The sequence below is a fragment of the Chlorocebus sabaeus genome, chromosome 9 (assembly GCF_047675955.1).
Source record: "Chlorocebus sabaeus isolate Y175 chromosome 9, mChlSab1.0.hap1, whole genome shotgun sequence".
In the NCBI taxonomy this organism is placed as follows: domain Eukaryota; kingdom Metazoa; phylum Chordata; class Mammalia; order Primates; family Cercopithecidae; genus Chlorocebus; species Chlorocebus sabaeus.
The window spans coordinates 76,496,048-76,517,092 of record NC_132912.1 but is presented as its reverse complement, the minus strand read 5'-3'; the positions used below and the strand labels follow the sequence as shown (position 1 = coordinate 76,517,092).

Below are 21,045 nucleotides of genomic sequence, written 5' to 3'. Positions count from 1 at the left end.
CTAGAAATGCAGCTACTTCAATAAGGGAATTTTAATGTTAGAGACCTCCAAGTTTCTGGAAACATTAAAGTTACAATTCCTATTTCAGTTAGATTCTAAATTGTAGAAATTAACCATCTACTAAGGGGCATGTGGAAGGAACGTGTGAGTTTAGCTGCAGCTAATGGTGGACTTCACACCATACACAGTGCTACTCTAGGGGGTGCATTCCCAAGACTCACTGTTTGGTTTTTTTTTTTTTTTAGAAAGATGAGTCTCACTATATTGCCCAGGCTGGTCTCAAATGCCTGGCCTCAAATAATCCTCTTGTCTTGGTCTCCCAAAGTGCTGGGATTACAGGCATGAGCTGCTGTGCCTGGACAAAACTCAGTTGTTAGTGGTGCTCCCTGGAGCTGTATTATGTGGCAGTCCTAGGAGTCTTGGCAGGTGAATTTGCTAAATGTCTTATCTAATAAATGCTGAGCATTTTGAGGGCAGACCCCATATTCCTCATAAGGTTTAGCATAATATCTTGCATAAAGCATACGTTTATTAACTGTTGATTGAAAGAATGAATTTGGATCTGTTTCAGGCAGGAAAAGTACAATAAAGAAAATAATACATAAAGGCAAAAGAGGATGGCAATTATGCTTTGTTTTCTTCCTACACAGCATTTGGAACCAGAAGACCTAGATTCAAACCACAGCTCTAATATTTACTAGTTGTGTGCCCTCTTTGAGCCTGAATTCCCGTAATTGTCAAATAAATATAATAACAATTGAGCGTCTTCCCTCAGAGGGTGGTTGTGAGACTCAAATTACATAATAATTGTGTAATAATTGCCTTAGGAGGTTACTTTTCCTGCTCAAGATGACTCCCTTGACTGTTGGCCCTAGCTCCCCATCTTAGGAATGAGTCTCTGAGTCAATTTGTATAATGTGACCCAAAACCTACTTGAAAATGAGGGATTGGATCAGTGTTGAGTGCTTGACCCAAGCTGGACCACACAGTATCCCTGACCTGCAAATTTGGAAATGCACCTGACACAGTCAGTCTCCGTTGTCTGAAATTGTAACTGGGGAACTTATGACTTGAAGAGAGCCATCTTCTCCCAGCCACATTAACAACTGAGTAGCAGAAAATATTGGCCTTCTAAAAAATAAGAAACACATATGTAAAAAGAACTAGAAAGTAAAAATGATAAACAACCGTTCTCTGGGTTATAGAGACCCTGCTACATCCTTGCTCTGGGGGCTCTGAGACACTCTTGTATCCTTACAATAAATTTCCATTTTATGCCTAAGTCAACTCAAGTTGGTTTTTACTTTTCTGTTCAATCAAAGCATTAAAGGATTTTTGTAATGCATTTTCTAATATAATAATTTTTCCCCCATAGGTATAAGTACAGCCTGAGAGCACTTCTACCTCCCAGGAGAAGATCTCTGTCTTTTAAAATTAATAATAAGAAATAAGGGTCATTTTCTGACAGTTTTGATCCAAAGCCTACGATTTCTACATATGCCACTGTCTTTTAAAATTCTCTGTCAAGGTAACCAGCATCCAAAACCCCAGCTGCTGTCTCCATGGTGATCAGGATCCCCCCGTGGTAGCTAGCCGGTGAGGGCCACACAATATCCATGGCCATAGATGTATGTGGTATGCTGAATTATTGGCATGCGGAAGTGTCAGGAAGCAAGGCCACCGAGGCTTCTTTTCATGCAATTAATGATGTTCATTTCTGCCTATCTTTTGCCCATGCAGCAGAGCAAGGTGCAGAAAGCCACTACAGAAAATTAGCCGTAATTTAGGTAATATCTCAAATGCCCCGTCAGTCACTTGATTATGTGATTGAAAGGAACATTTCATTTGGAGATTTGCAATTTTCTGGTGCTACTGGCATTACACAATTGCATTTCCTGTCATTTATCACATTGTGGAATACCAAGACAAATTCTTCTCTCCTTACATTTACCATATTACTGGGGCATATAGAGACAGATTTAGCCAATCGCTTTACACCAATTGATGCCCCTCGTTAGCTGGGGACATTCAGCAGCTTTTCTGTTTGAAGATCTCTCTTGAACATTTTCTGCACCGAGAGGATTGTTCCCCCAATTACTTCGAAATTGAGATTTTCCCCTTAACCACAGCACTGCCCTCCAAAAGGAGGAGCTGAGGCCTATCTGCCTTTTGCAGCAGGTGTGCCATGTGAACAGAGAATGACAATGTTGCCAAGGGACTTCCTTCTCCTTGGGAATCTGGGAGCAACAGTGCCAAAATGGGGCATTCAGGCATAAGGGTAGATGAGAGCTTTCAAACTGTTTGAGTCCTGACTTGCCATGGTCAGATTTAAAACTGTGAAAAAACAGCGTTTAAACAAAAGTAACTTAAATATTTAATTTAGAAAGCAGGTAAAGAGCTTGTGGGGCCTTACGTGAAATTCTCTGCAGGCAATTAGGTCCCCTTTCACTCATGGACTAACCTAGATTTTCCTTTCCTCTATAAAGATGGTATTAGAGATAATTCCACTCCTGACCCTTGATATAATTGAGGTTTTCAAGTATTTTGTAAGTAGCTGGTTCCTGCATCAGAAGCTTGTGCTTGCTAAGAATATGCACATTCCCGAGCCCCAGCCTAAGCTTTGGAACCAAAGTACCTGGGGCCTGTGGAATCTACATTTCCAATGAGTGCTAGGGGTAGTTTTGATAGGCACACTAAACGAGTTGTTTGCATCCCTGGATGCTCATTAGAATAACTCAGAGAGATTTTGAAGCTTCTGATACTCTGGCTGCACCTCAGACCCATTAAATCAGGGCCCTTGAGACTTAGGTGTCAGATGGTTTTACAGATCAAGCTCTCCAGGTGACTGCAGTGTGCAGCCAAGATTGAGCACCCGTCACTGAACTGTGGGAGAATCACTACAAAGAGGCAGAATCCCTGGATGTCAGTACTCCCTTAGAGGATTCTAGGATGTGTGCCTTAAGGCCAGTTGGCTATCATCTCACAGTCTTCAGTGAAACAGGGGCCAGGGGAAATCTTAATTCTCTGAGGACTTGGAGTTGCCTGTTGCTTTAAGGTCTCTTTAATATTAAGATCTCTGTTTCTAATCAAGCCGGGTTCAGGCTTTAACCCCCTGTGGGACCTAGTTTTCCCTGACCCTGACCAGGTCTCAGGAAGTAGACTCAGAGGGTGCGGGAATCAGTGAACCATCCCTTTTCTTCCCACAGTCGCCCTATCATACTCTCCGTTTTGGTGTTTAGACATTTATTAGGATCTGAGTTGATCTTATTTGCTTATTTATCTGGGTATTGTCTCTCTCCCTTCTATAGCATAAGCTTTATGAGGGTAGGAGTTGTGTATGCCTTCTGCCCACAATAGTGCCTGGCACATAGTTGATACTCAACTGATGTTTGTTGAATGAATACAAATACTGAAAAAATAATTTAGATTATGGACCTTACAGGTAGGGGGAAAGCAGCTAAAGGACACAAGAGTTCTGCCTGGAATTTGATCTGGGCAAAGACATTAGCTTGGCTTTTACATAAGTTGATCAATACCATCCTCTTCCTCAGCTGCCACCATTCTCTTCTGCTGTTTCCCATGTAGTCAATACGATGACTTGAAGATTTACTTTCAGAAGAGCCCTGCTTGTTAATTAAGGCCTGCTACTTGATTCTCTTGGGTCCCTCCTGAATCCATTGAGATCTAGGTCATAGCAGTCAGGGCTTGCACTCAGAGTCAACTTTACTTCCTCCTGGAACTCAAGATCATGTGTTTGCTCTGGGATTTTAAGAGTCATGGAGCAAATTTAAGCATGCAGCAGTAAGGGCAGAGATCTAATTCTGCTTTTGTTTCCAGAAAACAGCTGGGCTCGCAAAAGATCAACAACTGTCCCAAAAGTCTCTCTGGCTTAATGCTGAAGGGCCTCAAATGTGAGTCATGTAAGAACAGCTGATATTTAATTTATAGGACTTGATTGCTTTTAAAACAGGTATTAGTGTATTGCACAGCTTAGTAAACTGTCACTTGAGACTTCAGTGAACAAGCTCCATTTAAAGAATAGTGGTCATTTTTGGCATAATGTTGTAGTAACTTGCTTTAGGGAAGTGCTATAAAATATCCTGTCTTTCTAAGAACCTGTCGTGTTCACAGAGGATGTTGGAAACTTGTGACAGGTGGGCACCAAGAGTAGGCCAGGACATGGTGTACAGGGTCTAGGGAATCCACTGGGCTGTGGAAGTGTCCCCAAAGAAGGAGGCTGCTGGTCCAAATCATAATGTCTAAAGCGGTAGCACACCAAGACTGATCTGCGCCCTTGTGAAAATCAGAGGCCTGATTTGGGGTTGGGGAGTACTGGCATCACTGGTAACATTTGTGGTCTGATGACTGCTGCTCCAATTTCTTGAGAAGATGGGGACACTCAGGACCAAGTTTTTGGGAGTTGGAGAAGAAGCCAAGACAATGAGTGTCAGGGTAGAGGTGAGGGTAAGCACAGACTATAGCTCTGCAACCATGCAACTCTCCTATACCTAGGGTTGTTTGGGCTTAGGAACATAGAGGAATTCTATGCTACCTTTGTTGGTGGGGGGCAAGGACACCTCTGTTATTGGTAGGCTGTCTTCTCAGTAACCTAAGAGTAAGGGCATGTGAACCTTCTAGCAGCAGGATATCTGTATCTCGAGTAGAGATAAGTCAGGATGAATGACTGCTGCTGTGTGCCATTCTAAATCTGAGAGTCCTTTCATGATCATATTGGTGTACCCCTAAGGCCCATGGCACTGGTGCAGAGTCTGAAGATCTAAGATTTTGTGGAGACATCTGGGGGGATGACGTTGGACAAGCAGATGACTTCCCTGAGCCTCAGAATTTCTTTCAATGAAGTTGATCTTCATTGGGTTAGGAGGAAAGTAAGTTCCTATAATATTCAAAATGTATGTTAAATAAAGACAAATTATTATCTTTTTCAAAATTGTTCCCATTGCCTTTAGGTACTTTGCTGTATTAAAATATGATTTAAATGTGGGCCAGGTGCAGTGGCTCATGCCTGTAAGCACAGCACTTTGGGAGGCCGAGGTGGGTGGATCACCTGAGGTCGGGAGTTCGAGACCAGCCTGACCAACATGGAGAAACCCTGTCTCTACTAAAAATACAAAATTGGACCAGGCGCAGTGGCTCACGCCTGTAATCCCAGCACTTTGGGAGGCGGAGGTGGGTGGATCATGAGGTCAGGAGATCGAGACCATCCTGGCTAACACGGTGAAACTGTGTCTCTACTAAAAAAAAAAAAAAAAAAAAAAATACAAAAAATTAGCTGGATGTGGTGGCAGGCGCCTGTAGCCCCAGCTACTAGAGAGGCTGAGGCAGGAGAATGGCGTGAACCTGGGAGGCGGAGCTTGTAGTGAGCCGAGATGGTGCCGCTGCACTCCAGCCTGGGCGACAGAGTGAGACTCCATCTCAAAAAAACCCAAAAAATAATAAATAAATAAATAAATAAATAAAAATAAAAATAAAAAATTGGCCGGATGTGGTGGCGCATGCCTGTAATCCAAGCTACTCAGGAGACTGAGGCAGGAGAATCACTTGAACCCTGGAGCCGGAGGTTGCGGTGAGCCGAGATCACACCAACGCACTCCAGCCTGGGGAATACGAGTGAAATTCCATCTCAAAAAAAAAAAAAAAAGTGAATGCTTTGCTTAGTGTTGTGCATTTCTGTGTCTCATCTTTTTGTCTCCACTTAGCCATATTCTGTGTTTTCAGACCTGGGTCAAACCAGAATGCCAAATGAAGATCTCAGGACAAGCACGTAATTGTTGATATCTGCTCTTATGACTTGTCCAGTCTCTAATCAATCATTTGCCTTTTTATTCATTCAGTAAACTTGTTTCAGACTCTTACTACATCTCAATTACTGTGCTAGACATTGGACATGCAGAGATGAAAGACACTGCTTACCATCAAACAGCTTGCGAGATTGTATGCAGTATGTTGAGGGGAGTTGGGAGAGTTTAAAAAATTATTCTTTTAAATATTTGGAAGTGATTCTACAGAATAATAGCAAGTCTTATATATTTCCAAGTCTTCTCACATAAATGATCTCATTTAACGTTCTCGTCATTGAACACATCCAGGAGGAAGAAACTAGGAGCTGTATTTACATGTGGTGGAAATGAAGGCCCACAAACATAGAGTGAATTGCTCAAGGTTACATAGTTAGTGAGTGGTAGAGTGAGGAATCACACTCTGGACTCCTAATTCCAGGTAGGATGCACTTGTAGCACATGGTGGCAGCCCCAGGGCTCAGTTGTGAAATGCAACCATCTATGCACACACAGCACACACACACACACACACACACACCCTTAAAGTTACTGATGTGAGTATTTAGTGGGTGACCATTCCTGAAGGTTGAGTGGAGAAGTTGTTAGCAAAACATTCTGCACATTTTGCCAGCCAGCATTCTAAGAGATCATTTCTGGAGCTGAGGATAACAGATCTGGGTTTCTATTCCCTGCTGAGAGGGCATCTAGTGGCAGCAGCTGGGGCTGGTCCAGGGCTCATTCTGGCTTCCTGGCCCGGGGATACGGGAGTCAAGGTCTGCAGCAACAGATCTTGGAACTGTTGCCAGAAGTGAAGTATGAACTTCCTCTCTCTGAAGAATATTGCCTGCCAGGGAGGTAAAAGTAATTACTTGTCCTTGCTAATTGAATTCTGAACTTTAAAGTAGAGGTTCTGACTTAGGTTAACATGACGTGGGCCAATTTAAAATTTTAACTTAAAGGAAAAAACTGGCAATGAACCTTAGTACTTGAAATGTGGCAGATTGAGTTCCTCAGGGCTGGAGCCAATTTTCACAACTTCTGCAGGTGCTGGCCTCCTGCAGAAGTCTTCAGCGTGCCCTGCTTGTAACCTTGGCTAATGCGAAAGGGTTACCTGACTGCAAAGCAGGAAATTATTTCAGTCAATTTCATTCCATAGGCTTTTTCTCCCTGAACTTCTAGTGCTTAAAGTGGTTTTTATTTATTTTATTTACCATCTTTGGATACCAATTTTAATAACTAAAATCCATAGATTGCTTACTATTTGTGGGGGGCAGTTCTAAAAAAAGAAGTATATAAAGACTGTTTTCACCATTCAGCAGCTGAGTTATCTGAGGCACAGAGAGGTTAAGTAATTTGCCCAAAGCCACAGGTAGGAAGATGGCAGGGCCAGGATTTAGACTCACGCAATCTGGCTCTAGAGTGTTCATGTTGAGCCTGTCAGGGTATTGCCCAGTTTGGAGATACCATGTGACCTCTCCTGCCAAGGATGTGCAGTTTAACCAGATGGCCTGGGCCAGTCTGGACTCCAGTTTTTTTGAAAGCTTAATGATGAGAGGCTGGAAAGTGCCTGGCCTGACTTTGGAAGGTAACCTCTTAGTCCGGGAATCACACGTCCTGCCCAAGATGTCCTTTAAGATATAACCCAGAGGCGGGGCGCGGTGGCTCACACCTGTAATCCCAGCATTTTGGGAGGCTGAGGCGGGCGGATCATGAGGTCAGGAGATCGAGACCATCCTGGCTAACACGGTGAAACCCCGTCTCTACTAAAAATACAAAAAATTAGCCGGGCGTGGCGGCAGGTGCCTGTAGTCCCAGCTACCTGGGAGGCTGAGGCAGGAGATGGTGTGAACCCAGGAGGCAGAGCTTGCAGTGAGCCGAGATTGTGCCACTGCACTCCAGCCTGGCACAGGATATATACATATCCCAGAAATAACCATCTTTGGGAAGGAATTGATATCAGACTTATGTGTGATTGTCTCACAGGAATTTTAACCAACTTGCTGTTGCTTTTTTCTCATATGTCTTGGTGGAGGTAGGAAGGCCCAGAGGAAGATTGGACTTCCTGCTAATTTAGAAACTGGAATTCCAGAATATTTTCCATTGATGTTAGGATGATGCTGTTTATTTCCCAGGTTAACAATAAGTAGGCATGTTGGGCACATAAGTCTTTCTTTTATTGGAGTAATCTGGGCATGGCAGAAGTAGACTGATATAGGTGCCATAGTCACCAAGTTGGAATTCACTGGCAATTGTAGGAATTGCTATGACTTAGTTTGCATGAAACCTGCTGCCAGAGGGTTAAGAATCTTGGAGTGAAGAATACTTCTTGCAACGAGAGAGTTTCTCTGTGAAAATACTTCTCTCTCACCCCCCCCCCCCTTTTTTTTTTCAGGTGGAGTCTCGCTCTGTCGCTCAGACTGGAGTGCAGTGGTGTGTTCTCGGCTCACAGCAACCTCCACTACCTGGGTTTAAGCGACTCTCCTGCCTCAGCTTCCAGAGTAGCTGGGACTACAGGTGAAAATACTGTCTTTAGGAGGAATTATTTTCTAGTACTACCTTACCTTTTGATAACATTTAAAACATTATTATCATTATTATTTTAAAAAATGAGCCTTGGCTGTAAAGCTCTGAGTGAGTGCTCTTCGTTGCCAGTTGAGGGAAGCATTTGGGAAAGTGAATACTTGATTTCTTGGGGCTTCTATTTCCTATCTGTAAAATGGTGGTAATAATATCCACCTCATGAATTACTGGAGTGTTCGATTGCTGTCTGAACTTCAACTGAAAAACATCTTCCTCCATAATTAGAATATCGCAACATTTTCATCCTAGACAGAAAGAAGTCTTTGTCATTTGATTTCATTTGCAACATCTCCATCCTCTTAGGTACTGTCTCTTTACCCTGACAATCCAAACTGGTTTAGTTAGACATAAAAATGTCTCTGAAGGCCGTGGGATCACTTATGTCAAGTCTTAATTAAATGACAAGTTCAATTCCAACAATACTGATTTACTTGCTGTGGGGAAATTGCCAAACCTACAGTCAGTTTAATTGAACTTAAGTGATACCCTGTTTATTCACCACCTACCAAATGGCACTGTGTGTGTGCGCGCACACACACACGTGCACATGCATGCATAAGTATACATACTTTAAGAACGATACAAATGTAGCATATCAATACATATATAGGTCAATTGAGAGCATAATTTTCATGCATGCTCCTAGAATTTTATACCACTGTTTCCACCTCAAACTGTGGGTGGCAGCAGAGACTTGGGAAATATCTTCTGTGCAACTCAGATGACTTTCTGGGGCCATTAAGGGCAAGGGAATGATAGCACTAAGTGATGAGAAAGTTAGATGTTCATTTATGAACTACAATTGACATTCCTTTATCATTTCCTATCTCATTCGTGTGGTCAAAGATGGCGAAAGAGGCCTGTGGTCTGGGACCCTCACTGTTGTCTTTTAAACAGACTTTTCATTATTTTGGGCTGATTACTTTCTCTCTTATTGGAGATTGCATGCATATCCTAAGAAATCCTTTTCTTTGGCTGATGCTGTCTTGCATACATCTGACCAGTGTGGCTTTCGGCTTCCTTTGGACCCCAAAGTGCTTCCTAAAGCTAATGGTGGACTTCAGTCTTTTGTGCAGAAGTCTATCCTCCTGACACGGGCAATGGCCAAGGTTGTCCCAGCTCACAGGATCAGCGAACTAATGTGACTTTGTTTCCTCCTGAGAAGGACAGGCACACCGGCCTTTGACTTGGCCTCTAGTTCCTGGCTGAATGTGAAAGAGGCACACTGGATGTGAAAGCCCAATTTCCCTCCTCTAGGTATTCCTCCTTGAGGCACAGGAGAGCAGGGGATGCCTTTGTGGATTCAGAAAAGATTGGCAAAAGTGAAAAATAGTGACAACTACTGCTGGTGGGGATGGGGGGAAGTATACTCTCATACACTATGGGAAGCATCTAATGATGTCAAAAATTATACAGACCCTTAACCCACTCCCAAGATACCATGCCACAAAAGGAAAAGAACCAGATACTAAGAATATATGTTAAAAAAAGAAAAATAAACATCAATAAATAGGAAAACAGCTTTATAGACTATAGTTAATTCAATCTATGAAGTATCATTCAGGCATTAAAAAAGAACCGGGCCATATTGTTGTCTTAGAAGACATTTTGAAAGCTGTTATTAAAAGACAATAGTAAGATGTAGAGAAACATGTAATAGTCACCTTTATAAAATAAATAGGCACAAAATCTATGCATGTCTTATATTTAATACTTTCCCTCTATGTTTTAACTCTCTGCAAATCAAATTCATCTCACAAACAATGGTCTCATAATCACTGTCAGCATCAAAGTCAAGTTCTTCTAGAGAGGATTTGTGTTTGCTTCTGTGGGTCACCTGCAGAAGGCTTTATTAAACTGAGGGCACTTTAAATTAAATTCTATTGGTGAGGATTTCCTTTTTTGAGAATCTCTTTGGTTATGTGAATTCATGCCCCACATCTGTGTGATGATTAGTTTCTGGTCAAATTCTCAGGAGAGAATTTGTTTTCTTCTTTCTCCCATTGTCAAGGTAGAGGCATGAAATTTTCCTGTTGTTCTTTGTGAAGAACTTACTTCTTGTTTAACCTGACACTGAGATAGGGCCCTTTCCTCTCCTGCCTTTAAGTCAGGGGCTTCTATTAGACTCTTTTGTTTGGATAATTTCTCTTTCTCAGTGGCATATAACAAAATGGTGCATCTTGTAATGAATGATATTTATGTATTTATTTGTATTGTAGGACCATGATGAAAAGTGCAGAGGAGTGCATATCTAGTTGTTAACATGAGATACCTGAATGGTGGTGGGGTAAAGGAGATGATAGAAAAAGGATTAAAAAAAATAGACTGAACAGAATAGAAGAAGGGTTGTATACCACTTCATATATGCTCTGATCCTATTTATGTGTAATTGTGTCTCTCTGTGTACATTTATAACAGAATTAGAATAAAGTATAAATAATTTAGTCTGTATTGTAAGATTGCTTATGCTCTATTGTTAGGTTAAAAAAAGCAAGTTGTATATTAAAAGTATGAGACTATTTAGGGAAAATGCAATGACTAAATTCTTCTCTCTATATAAATGCTTGAGTACATTTAGATGAATGAGTCTAAAGGTATGAAGTGACACATACCAGCCTATTAATTCTATGCCGTTTGGGACAAGGGGTGAGAGTTAGATGGAGTGGAGGTGGTTGCGGTGGTGCTGGGAGATGATTAGCTCTTTATAGAACTCTGTATGGTTTCACCTTGTAAACATGTATAGACTGCTTTTATAATTTGAAAAGCCTCCCAATGAATAAAAAATCCAAGTACTCATGTGACATAATTTGATGCATCCTTCCCTTCCCAGTATAAAAGGTTTAAAAAGACTGCTTAAAAACAGGCTGACAATATCTCCCGGATGGAGAGAGAATTTTTCTAAAAAACTGAGTGAGTCATCATAGGCTGATTCAAAGATTCACAATTTCCTTGGTATTTATTATGCCTAAATTTTCCACATCAGGTTGGGTTATACATAGTTATATCTTTAATAACTACACATAGTTAAGAATGTCTTTATTGATAGTTTTGCTCTTTATTTCTCCAGATGCAATTCTTTGTTTTGGTTCTATATATGTTTCCATGGAAGTATTATAGACATTTCTAGGTCTGAGACAGCCAAGGGAAGGATGAATAAAGGCCTATGGGTAACCATAATGACCATTCAAACCATTTTATTTGAGCTCCCACTAGCCACACCCCTTCCCTCCTTTTCTATCTGTCTGTCTCCTTCCCTTCCTCAAATATTTATTAAGCACTTATTATGACAGAGATACTGCACTAGATCCTGGAGATACAAGACCAAGGCTGGAGTTCCTGTGGCTGTGTTTTAGGGTGAGGGTAGAGGACTCAGCTCTCTCCTTTGTGGCCTCATTAACATTTCCTTCTGTAGCCAAGGCACTGTGGCCAAGCTGCTACTTCTCCCACTTCTGCAGCTGGGGTCCTATTGGTGAGAACTACTCACTAATCAGTGACTCTGATTGCTGTTTTCAGTTGTTTCAGCCGTCAATCCATCATGCCACCTATAGGGTGGGTGGCTGGGGCTGCCTTGTGCTGTAGAACTGGACCTTCATAGCATCTCTATCTCTTTGCCTGGCCCCACCCAGTTTGTACCTCACCTTCCAGGGGATCAGAGTATTTCCTATTCACATGCTGGAGAGTCTCTTCCCAGCTCCACAAAACAGTGCTGGTCTTATCACTTGTGTTGCCTTGCATGCAAATCCATGCTCTTTTCCCCCTTAAGCTCTCATTTTAAATATCTATATTTAAAATTAAAAATTTATGTCCATGCCTTTTTTGCTCTAGAACATTATTGGTGTGCCTTATTAGCAGGCTAGCTGTTAGGGGCTCCATTTGTTTCTTTGCTAATTGACTTCCTAGGTCAGGAGTAAAGCTTGAGGATTAGTGAAATTTGCTCTCGGAGGACATTCTCTTACCTTCAGAAGCTTCTGGCTTGTCTTTAGTTGGTACTGTTTTTAAAATTTTTTTATTTTGTCAGAGAACGATACTTCTGTGTGATTCCAATTTTCTCTGATTTCTTAGTTTCTATAATTCACTCATTCATTCAACTATTATATTTTGAACATACTGTGAAAAGTACAATGGTAGAAAGAGAATGAAGGTAAAAGAGTGGCAATATATGTCCTTGGCCTCGGCTTCTCTGAGCTTAAAATTTATGCACCTCAATAGGACAAGTGATCACAAAAGGTTATATGTGATTAAGTGAAAAAGTGAGCGATGTGGCCATTGCTGATGGAGCTCAGAGCATAAGGAAACATCCTTTGGGTTAGAAGATTCAGGAAAGGCCTCAGGAAAGAGACGAGACTTGAATTTGGCTTTGCAGGATAGAATGATAGATTTGGATTCTAGGCTATTTTTAATGCTAAATATTTCGAATAATATCTGTGACTTTTATCTAAAAATTCTGAGAAGAGATCAATTCTGGGAATTTATCTGAGAAGAGAAATTCCAGAGTTGCGATTTCTTCTGGAAACTCACCATTACTAGTCCCTTGAACTTGTGCTATTTTCAAGTGGGTTGCAAGAGCCCTGGGTTTAGCTTGAATGGATGCTTTGTGTTCTGTGAAAAGTTTCATCATGTGGGGGCAGGAGCAATGATTCTGTAAAGGTACCAAGTAGCTAGACAGAGAGCTTGGGCTGATGTTCAACTTGAGGCTATATTTCCATCTGTCCATGCTTCCCTTCCAGCATGTTAGCTGTGATTTGTAAATTAAACCCAAGTCTAGAAAAAATGGAAACACTATGTATTTTCCAGCCAGGAGTGATGTCAACGATGCCTTCTATGGAATTCCAAAGACAGTATTTCTAATGAGGTGGTAGAAGAAAAGGGTATTGGCATGGTAATGTGAAGGGACAAGAAAATAAAAGACTCTAGGGGAGAGGAAGGAGGAATACAGACTCTTCTGGGAGAAAGTGTGTATTATTTTCCTCTTTCTAGGTCTATGACAGAATTGATCATAGTCTCAGAGAGAATATCCTTCTGGAATAATGTTCTTTAATATACTTCTTGTATTTCTTAGAAAAAATATTATAATCTCATTGAGCATTTATTCCCAGTTGGAGACTGCAGATTTATGTCTGCATCTCAGGCTCACCCTTGGGTATGTACTCATGGTACAAAAGTGGTTGGATATATGTATTATTTAATTGTGATTTCTTCTTCTTTGTGATATCTTTCTTTCTGCTGTGTGCATACAGTTGAATTCATATAAGTAAATCTGAATCTGATGCATTTCCACGGGAATCAATTACAAGGTGATTGTTTCAAGTTTGGTGGGGGGAGTCACTGACCTCTTTGAGAATTTGTGGAAAATTGTCTGTCTTTCCTGGAAAGAAATGTACCTATGCATCTACATAAAAAAATATGGCCTATTATTTCAGGGCATCCATAGCCTATTTGTAGACGCCTGGGCACAGATTGCCATCATGCCAAAAGAGGGAAAGCTTTCTCCCATTTGGCTCACAGAGCGCTGAGGGAGCAGATAGAGTTCGTCAGCAATGAGAGATGCTAAAGCCATGGAGAAATGGGGGTTAAAATGCATTGGCAGCTCCAAAGGCCTGAGGAGAGGCATGGTGCCAGGGACTACAGATTGCTGAAGAACTTGAACTCCAGGAAACCTGGACAGGAATTATAGTACTGACCCAATTTCTGCAACCAAAACCATACCAAAACAAAGGCTGTTCTAGTCTGTTGTCCACCAAATTCCTGTTTTACTGCTACAAGTTTATTGCCTCTGACTTTTGAGGGATGGAAGACCATGCAGGAATTTCTCCAGCACTTGGACCAGATCAAAATGAACAGAAGGAGTGAGTCGTTACCTGAGCACCAGTAATGCTGGGTGAAGCCTGAGCCAAAGATTTCTCAAGCTGCAATCTGGGTCCTTGGTATGAGTGGTTTCACCTTGGGCCCAGGTATCATTCCATCACAATCGTTAAGAGAGTCAGAACCATTTCTTATCTATCCCTTGTTTTCTATTTTGTTTATAAGATTAAAAACGTGTGTGTTCTTTATTTAATTAAACTACAAGATAGGAAGTGTCGATGTTGCACAAGAAAGAATAGCTCATTCCAAAAGAAAATTGCCAGCCATGCATATCTCCAAGATGAGAGAAAGAGAAGAAATTAACCCTGAGCCAATTTGAAAATTTTAAGAGAGTAAGTATCCAGTGGTAATATCCTTCTAGAAAGCTATTCAAGCCTAGTATCATTTAGCATTAAATAATATAATCAACTTCCATTTTTTTCTGGATAAGAGTTTTCAAACTATGGCCTACAGGCCAAATCGGGCTTGCAGTTGAGTAGCTGTCACACAGCCATATGGACCATGAAGACGAAGATATTAACTATCTGGCCTTTTACGGAAAAAGTTCTTCAACTCTTGTTTCAGCTGATGAAGCTAATTTCTAACATTTTGGCTTTTCATATAAGGGGAAACTATACTGGTTAGGCCAATGCAAATATTGTCAGCTTGACAGTTTTGTTCTCGTCATAAAATTATAATCTGCCATTCTCGTTGTGTATAATAGTTTCTTGGAGGCTCTTTTAGTCTGAGTAGGTAACATTAAGTCTGATAATTGTTGGAACACTGTTTCTGAGCATGAAGTTGGGGATAAGATTAGGGCCTGAAATTAATCCAGCAATTCCATATCTCTCCTTGGTGACTATAATGGTTTGAATATGGGTTGTCTCCTATGAAACTCGTGTTAAAATTTTATTCCCGGGATAAGGGTGTTGAGAGGTGGTGGCAGCTTTAAGAGATGTTTGGGTTGTGAAGATGAGCAGGTATTAATGCCTCTCAGGACTGGATTATTTCGCGTGGAACTGGATTAATTACTGCATGCAAGAGTGTTTTGTTATAAAGCAGAGGCTTCCCCATATGTTTTGTCTCTTTTGCACATGTTCCCTTACCCTCTGCTTTTCTGCCATGTTACAATGCAGTATGAAAGTCCTCACCAGAAGCTTCCACCATGCTCTTAGACTTCCAACTCTCCAAAACTGAGCCAAATAAACTTCTGTTCACTACAGATTACCCAGCCTCAGGTATTCTGTTATAGCAACAGAAAACAGACTAAGACAGTGACCCATGGGAGGGAGGGCCACGTGGCATTCTCTGGATGGTGGTTCTTGCATCTCTGGGAACTGATGGCCTTTCTCCTGTAAAGGTCTACAGATCCATTACAACGTTTCAACTACTTGCTTTAGCAATTTAGAACAGGTTGAAGAGTCTGAATTGATACATTTAGCTCTCTCCTTTTTAAATAATGTCTCTCCATTCTTTCAAAAATATTTAAATGTAGCCAGTGTCTTTTGTAGTCATACAAATCAGTGCTAGATTAGAAAAGTTCAATAGATCTGAGATTCTCCCAGTAGGGCTTGCAATTACTCTTCAACTCATTCAGCTCTGTTTCCCCAAACTACCTCCATTGGCTTAGAGTAGATTTGAGGACATATGTTCCTTTGATCACAATTAAATGAAGTGACTATGGGATATTTACATAGAACGTTAAAAAATTTATGTGCATAACACTAATGGCATCTAGTAGTTTACTTATTGCATTTTAAAATTTGAACACTGTATTATTCATAGCTGGTCAGAAATCCATAATGCATGAACCTCCTCCAGTGCACTCTTGCTTGTATGCATGTTTGACTCTCCAATTTCCTGAGGTTGTCCCTGGGAAATGCTGACACCCATTGCATACATAAACACTTCCTAATCACATGGCCTTTCTGTGGGTGGTATGGCTTTTTTCTGAGGATCTCAGGACAGTTTGCAGGCATGATCCCATCAGTTTCTGTAAAATTCTGAAGAGTATGTTAGAGATGGATGCTGTCACCTGGACTTTACAATTCAGGGGATGGAGACACAGATCATTTAAATGGGAAACATCAAGTGCATGGCCTTTCAGCACAGTGGGACAGAGGAATAAAGATTCCCAGCACTAGATCAATCAGTCAGCCAATCAGTATTTATTGAGTGCATATCCTTGGCTCAGCATGGGGCTAGTTGCTATGCTAGACAATTTTATGTCTTGTTTATATGATTTGGGTCTTCTGCCATCTTGAAAAAAATATTATCTGTCAGTGAATTTTCTTGAATATAAGCTGTAAATTGGAAGGGAATAAGCAGGAAGGAATTATGAGATGAGAATGGTGCGTGGGCGGGAATAGAGAGTCACCTTTGGAAAGCAAGTGTCCTCCGAATGTGATGATATTGAAGATTTGTTACTCTATTTCTAAGACAATTTTCTAGGCAATGAATAAAGCACAGCAATGTTCAAGCATTAACATTAGTTAGTTAAGTACACTTCTATTATCTCTCATCCAGTTGATTTTCTGGCTAAGCCTAACTATCAATACCCAAACCATGACCACCACTCACCATAGTATTTGTGTGTGTGTGTGTGTGTATGTGACAGAGTCTCAATGTGTCGCTCAGGCTAGAGTGCAGTGGCACAATCTTGGCTCACTGCAACTGCTGCTTCCTGTGTCAAACGATTCCCCTACCTCAGCCTCCTGAGTAGCTGGGACTACAGGTACATGTCACCATGCCTTGCTAATTTTTGTATTCTTAATAGAGATGGGGGTTTCACCATGTTGGCTAGGTTGGTCTGAAACTCCTGACCTGAGGTGATCTTCCTATTTTGTTCTCCCAAAGTGCTGGGATTACAGGTGTGAGCCACTGTGCCCAGCCACAGTATTGATTAGACAATATTTTTTGCATTTTAAATGCAACTAGAAATTAAACAATTTAAAATTGATGCTTTTGAAAAGATGATAAATCATGAACCAAAAGTATCCTGATATAATGTCATTTCACTCCACTACCATCTTGATAAGGATACTTTATTTTTTACTTTATTATTATTATTATTTTTGAGGTGGGGTTTCACTGTGTTAGCCAGGATGGTCTCGATCCCCTGACCTCGTGATCCGCCCGCCTTGGCCTCCCAAAGTGCTGGGATTACAGGCATGAGCCACTGTGCCTGGCCAAGGATACTTTATTTTTTAAATTTTCATAGAGACAGTATTTCACTCTGTCACTCAGGCTGGAGTATAGTGACATGATCATAGCTCACTGAAGCCTCAAACTCTGGGGCCTGAGTGATACTCCTGCCTGTTAGCCTCCCAAGTAGCTAGGACTATAGGCATATGCCATCACACCTAGCTAATTAAAAAACAAAACAAAACAAAACAAACTTTTTTGTAGAGATGGGGTCTTGCTATGTTGTGCAGGCTGGGCTATAACTCTGGCCTCATGTGACCTTCCTCCCTTGACCTCCCAATCCCATCTGGGATTATAAGCATGAGCCACCATGCCCAGTCTTAACAAGGATAGTTTAGAGAACAGCACAAAAATAAAACCCAGGAGAAGGACTTAAATCATATAATTGTGTGACTACTAAAGAATTATCTAAGATACTCATCTATTTTTATAAACTAGAAGCTGAAGAACAGAGACATGAAGTATTTTGGCCCAGACACACAGCTAAGTAGAGGCAGACTATGATTAGAAATCCAAGTATATGAACTTTAAGTCTGGGTCTCTTTCTACGTATCTCAAACTTTCATCCTTAGTAGAGGACGCAGAGAAATCAAATTGATGTCCCCACCCCTGTTAATTGGTTAATTAGTGCAAGCTTTGGGAAATCATCTTCTTGGAGAGAATCATGAATTTCTCTTAGTCACCTAGATGTTCTTTATTCAGTAGCATAAATGTTCTCAGAGACTGTGTTTTGAGCTTGAGAGAGCGCCAAAATTCCCTGCTGCCAAATTCTCCACAAAATCCTTACAGGCATTAACTGGAACCTGGAATGCTGCATTAGTAGGTGATAGCAACTGCTTAATGAGGTGACCCCGTACAGTGTGATCAATAGAGAGTTCCTTTGAGAACCTTATCTCCTCAGGAACTCACCCACTCTCAAGACAAATGCAAAGGGCACAGTGGGCAGTCAAAGAGGCAGGGTGAATTAGTGTCAAGGAACATCTTTAATTCATGGGAGTCATACATCAGAGGGAACTGAGCATGGCTTAGTTTTGTCACAGGAATGAAATGAGAAGCCCTGGAGAGTTGGCACTTCGTCAAAATGCCATTTATGAATTCTGCAGTACATACTCTGTACTTGATGCAAAACTGGCTGGTTTATTTGGAGGTTGTTTATGAACTTCAGTGGGTACACATCTATAGAAACTCCTCCCAATGAGGTACATGGTTAGGCAGAGCAACGTTTCTTCTTTTACAGGGGGGAAAACAAGAGATTGATTTTTAAATTTCCCAAACTGTAGGAGCAACTCTAGGGAGAATGGCTATTTTTGAACTGGAGGTCTCCCAACATTTAGTACAAAGGACTTGTACAGATCAATAGCAGTGAAAGTCCTTCTAGCTGGTCTACTGGCAATTCCTGAACCATCCCCACTCTTGTCAGGTGGTGGCCTGGATGTTAGTGTATAGATATACTGAAGTATGTTTCAAGGAGCATACCCGCCCCCAGCTCAGTAACTCACAGCCAAGGTTTGCAGTGGGGGCCTCAGAGAGACATGGACTTCACTGCTGGTTCCACCATTCATGTGTCTGCACCCATTTTCGTCCTTTGGGGAAATGGTAGTAATAATACCTTTATTACAGAGCTGCTATGAGGAGGAAGTAAATACAAATCTATGTCAATGTGCGTAGTGCAGAGGAGTGCTCTTCCATGCTAAGTCCACTCCCTTTCAGATCATTAATGGTGAAGTCCTAGTATCAATGGTCACCTCCCGTGTCTGCAATAGTAAGAGGTCAGCTGCTACTCAAAACCTCATAAAGTTTCTTTGGCATGAATAGCCTCATTTCCTCATATGTAAATTGGAGGCACAGTGGAATTTGCACCATATAGGTGTTATAACGATATGGACTTTGCAGGGAGAGAAGAAGGAAGAGAGGATAGGAGAATCTAAATAGTGTGAATGGCTCCATTCACATTCCACTCAGTCAGCATAAACCATGAGGTCGGCATGACGTGGGAGGTATGAATGTGATGTTACTCCAGTGGGTCTCCATTGGTTCAGTTGCTGCATCCTATATAGGGTGTAAGTAGTCCACATAAGCTGTATGATTCTGGTACAGAATTTTATGTGTGCGTGTGCATAAAATGTGCACACATATATTTTCCTAATAATATGGCTCCTTAACACAACTAACTCTCTGATTGGATGTTTTATCAAAGAAACAGCCCCCTCTTCTAGTACTGTGTCACGCTTATTGAAAGATGGCATTATACTGGTCTTTAACAAACTGTCTTTTTGGAGGGTGTTTTCCAAGATAATTTTGATGATAGGTAATGTCTATCTTTTCCTCTGACATTAGCACATATTCCCCAATGAGAAAGCTCTGCTGTAAATCCTCCAAGCCAACCAGGGTTATTGTGGGGATCAGGTGAGATAATAGGTATGAAAGAGCTGTGAAAAGGGTAAGGCTGCAGACAGACGCAAGATGCTGTTGTTAGTAATGACTTCTGATTATAACTTTTCTTTCAGGCTTTGAGTGTATGGATCAAAGTGGAATATTTTGCTTTTATTTTCGTGGACTTGATTTTTCAGCCAAAGCTATCAGAATACTCAGTGAAAAGGATTATGAAAGATGTTTAGGGAAAATGGCCACCTTGCCTTCAGGTGGTCATGTCACTGTTACTAAACAATTGGGATTAGAGACACCTGTGAAGCATTCTGATTAAAGGCCTAGTTTAGAGACTGAAAATTTAGCATTTTCAGTTAGCTCCACAGGTGCATCTGACATCAGAAAAATCAGAAAGCAAGGGAATAAAATGTGTGTGTGTGTGTGTGTGTGTGTTTCAATGAGAATCAAAAGGAGAAAATATAATTCTTGTATGAAACTCCTGAGAAGTCCCTTTTATCATTAACATCTCATTCTAATTCTAGTGCAGAAATGCAATGTTTGAGGCAGACAGTATCTTTTCAGATGATTTATCTCAAGGCCTCGGATTTATTACTCATTTACAAATTTCTAGGTCTTAGAGATTGTAGATACTAGTAAGGAGCTTACCCCTACCCTGAAAAGGGATGGAGTAGAGAGGTTATCTCTATCTAGAGACAGTGAGAGCTCCCCTAGGGAAGCTGTGGTTTCTGTTTGAAGGATGAAGACCATACGGGGTGTAAGGAAAATGGCTGTGCTGCAGCCATGCAGGCATAGGGCAGCAGGCATAGGCCGAGGTAAACAGCCTAGATGACTCAGTGGCATTGGGGCACAAGCGCACAGTCCCATGTCTTATACAATCATCGCCATATAGACATAACATAGAGAAGTTCACCAGCTGGCTCTCAGCCACTATTGTTGTGTGGTGTATAAATGTAACAGTGACACTATGAAGGAGCTGCTGAAAAAAGCCACGTCTCATTTACCTGCTGTCTCTCGTGTGCTCTTGCAGCTCCCTGGCCCACATCCACCCACTCCCCTTGAACCTCAGCTGGGGCTGGACCTCAACAGTGAGCATGACAAAGGGCAATCTGCAGAAAAGGACCCAAAGTAACACATGACCAAGACTTGCATCACTGCTCCCCTATTTGAAAAATATCAGAAAATTGTTATTTGCTAATTTTGGAATTTTTAGTGGTAATTTCAAAGTTCTCTATAC

General features: G+C 41.2%; 1 long non-coding RNA gene across 2 annotated transcripts in view; it reads left to right on the top strand.

The window, feature by feature from the left end:
• LOC140712402 (uncharacterized) overlaps positions 1–21,045 on the top strand; it is a 390,575-nt gene that overhangs the window by 47,241 nt on the left and 322,289 nt on the right. For both annotated transcript variants that reach the window (XR_012093989.1, XR_012093988.1), the window contains exon 2: positions 8,191–8,312. This is a non-coding gene — a long non-coding RNA (uncharacterized lncRNA). The remainder of the gene's footprint in view (positions 1–8,190; positions 8,313–21,045) is intronic.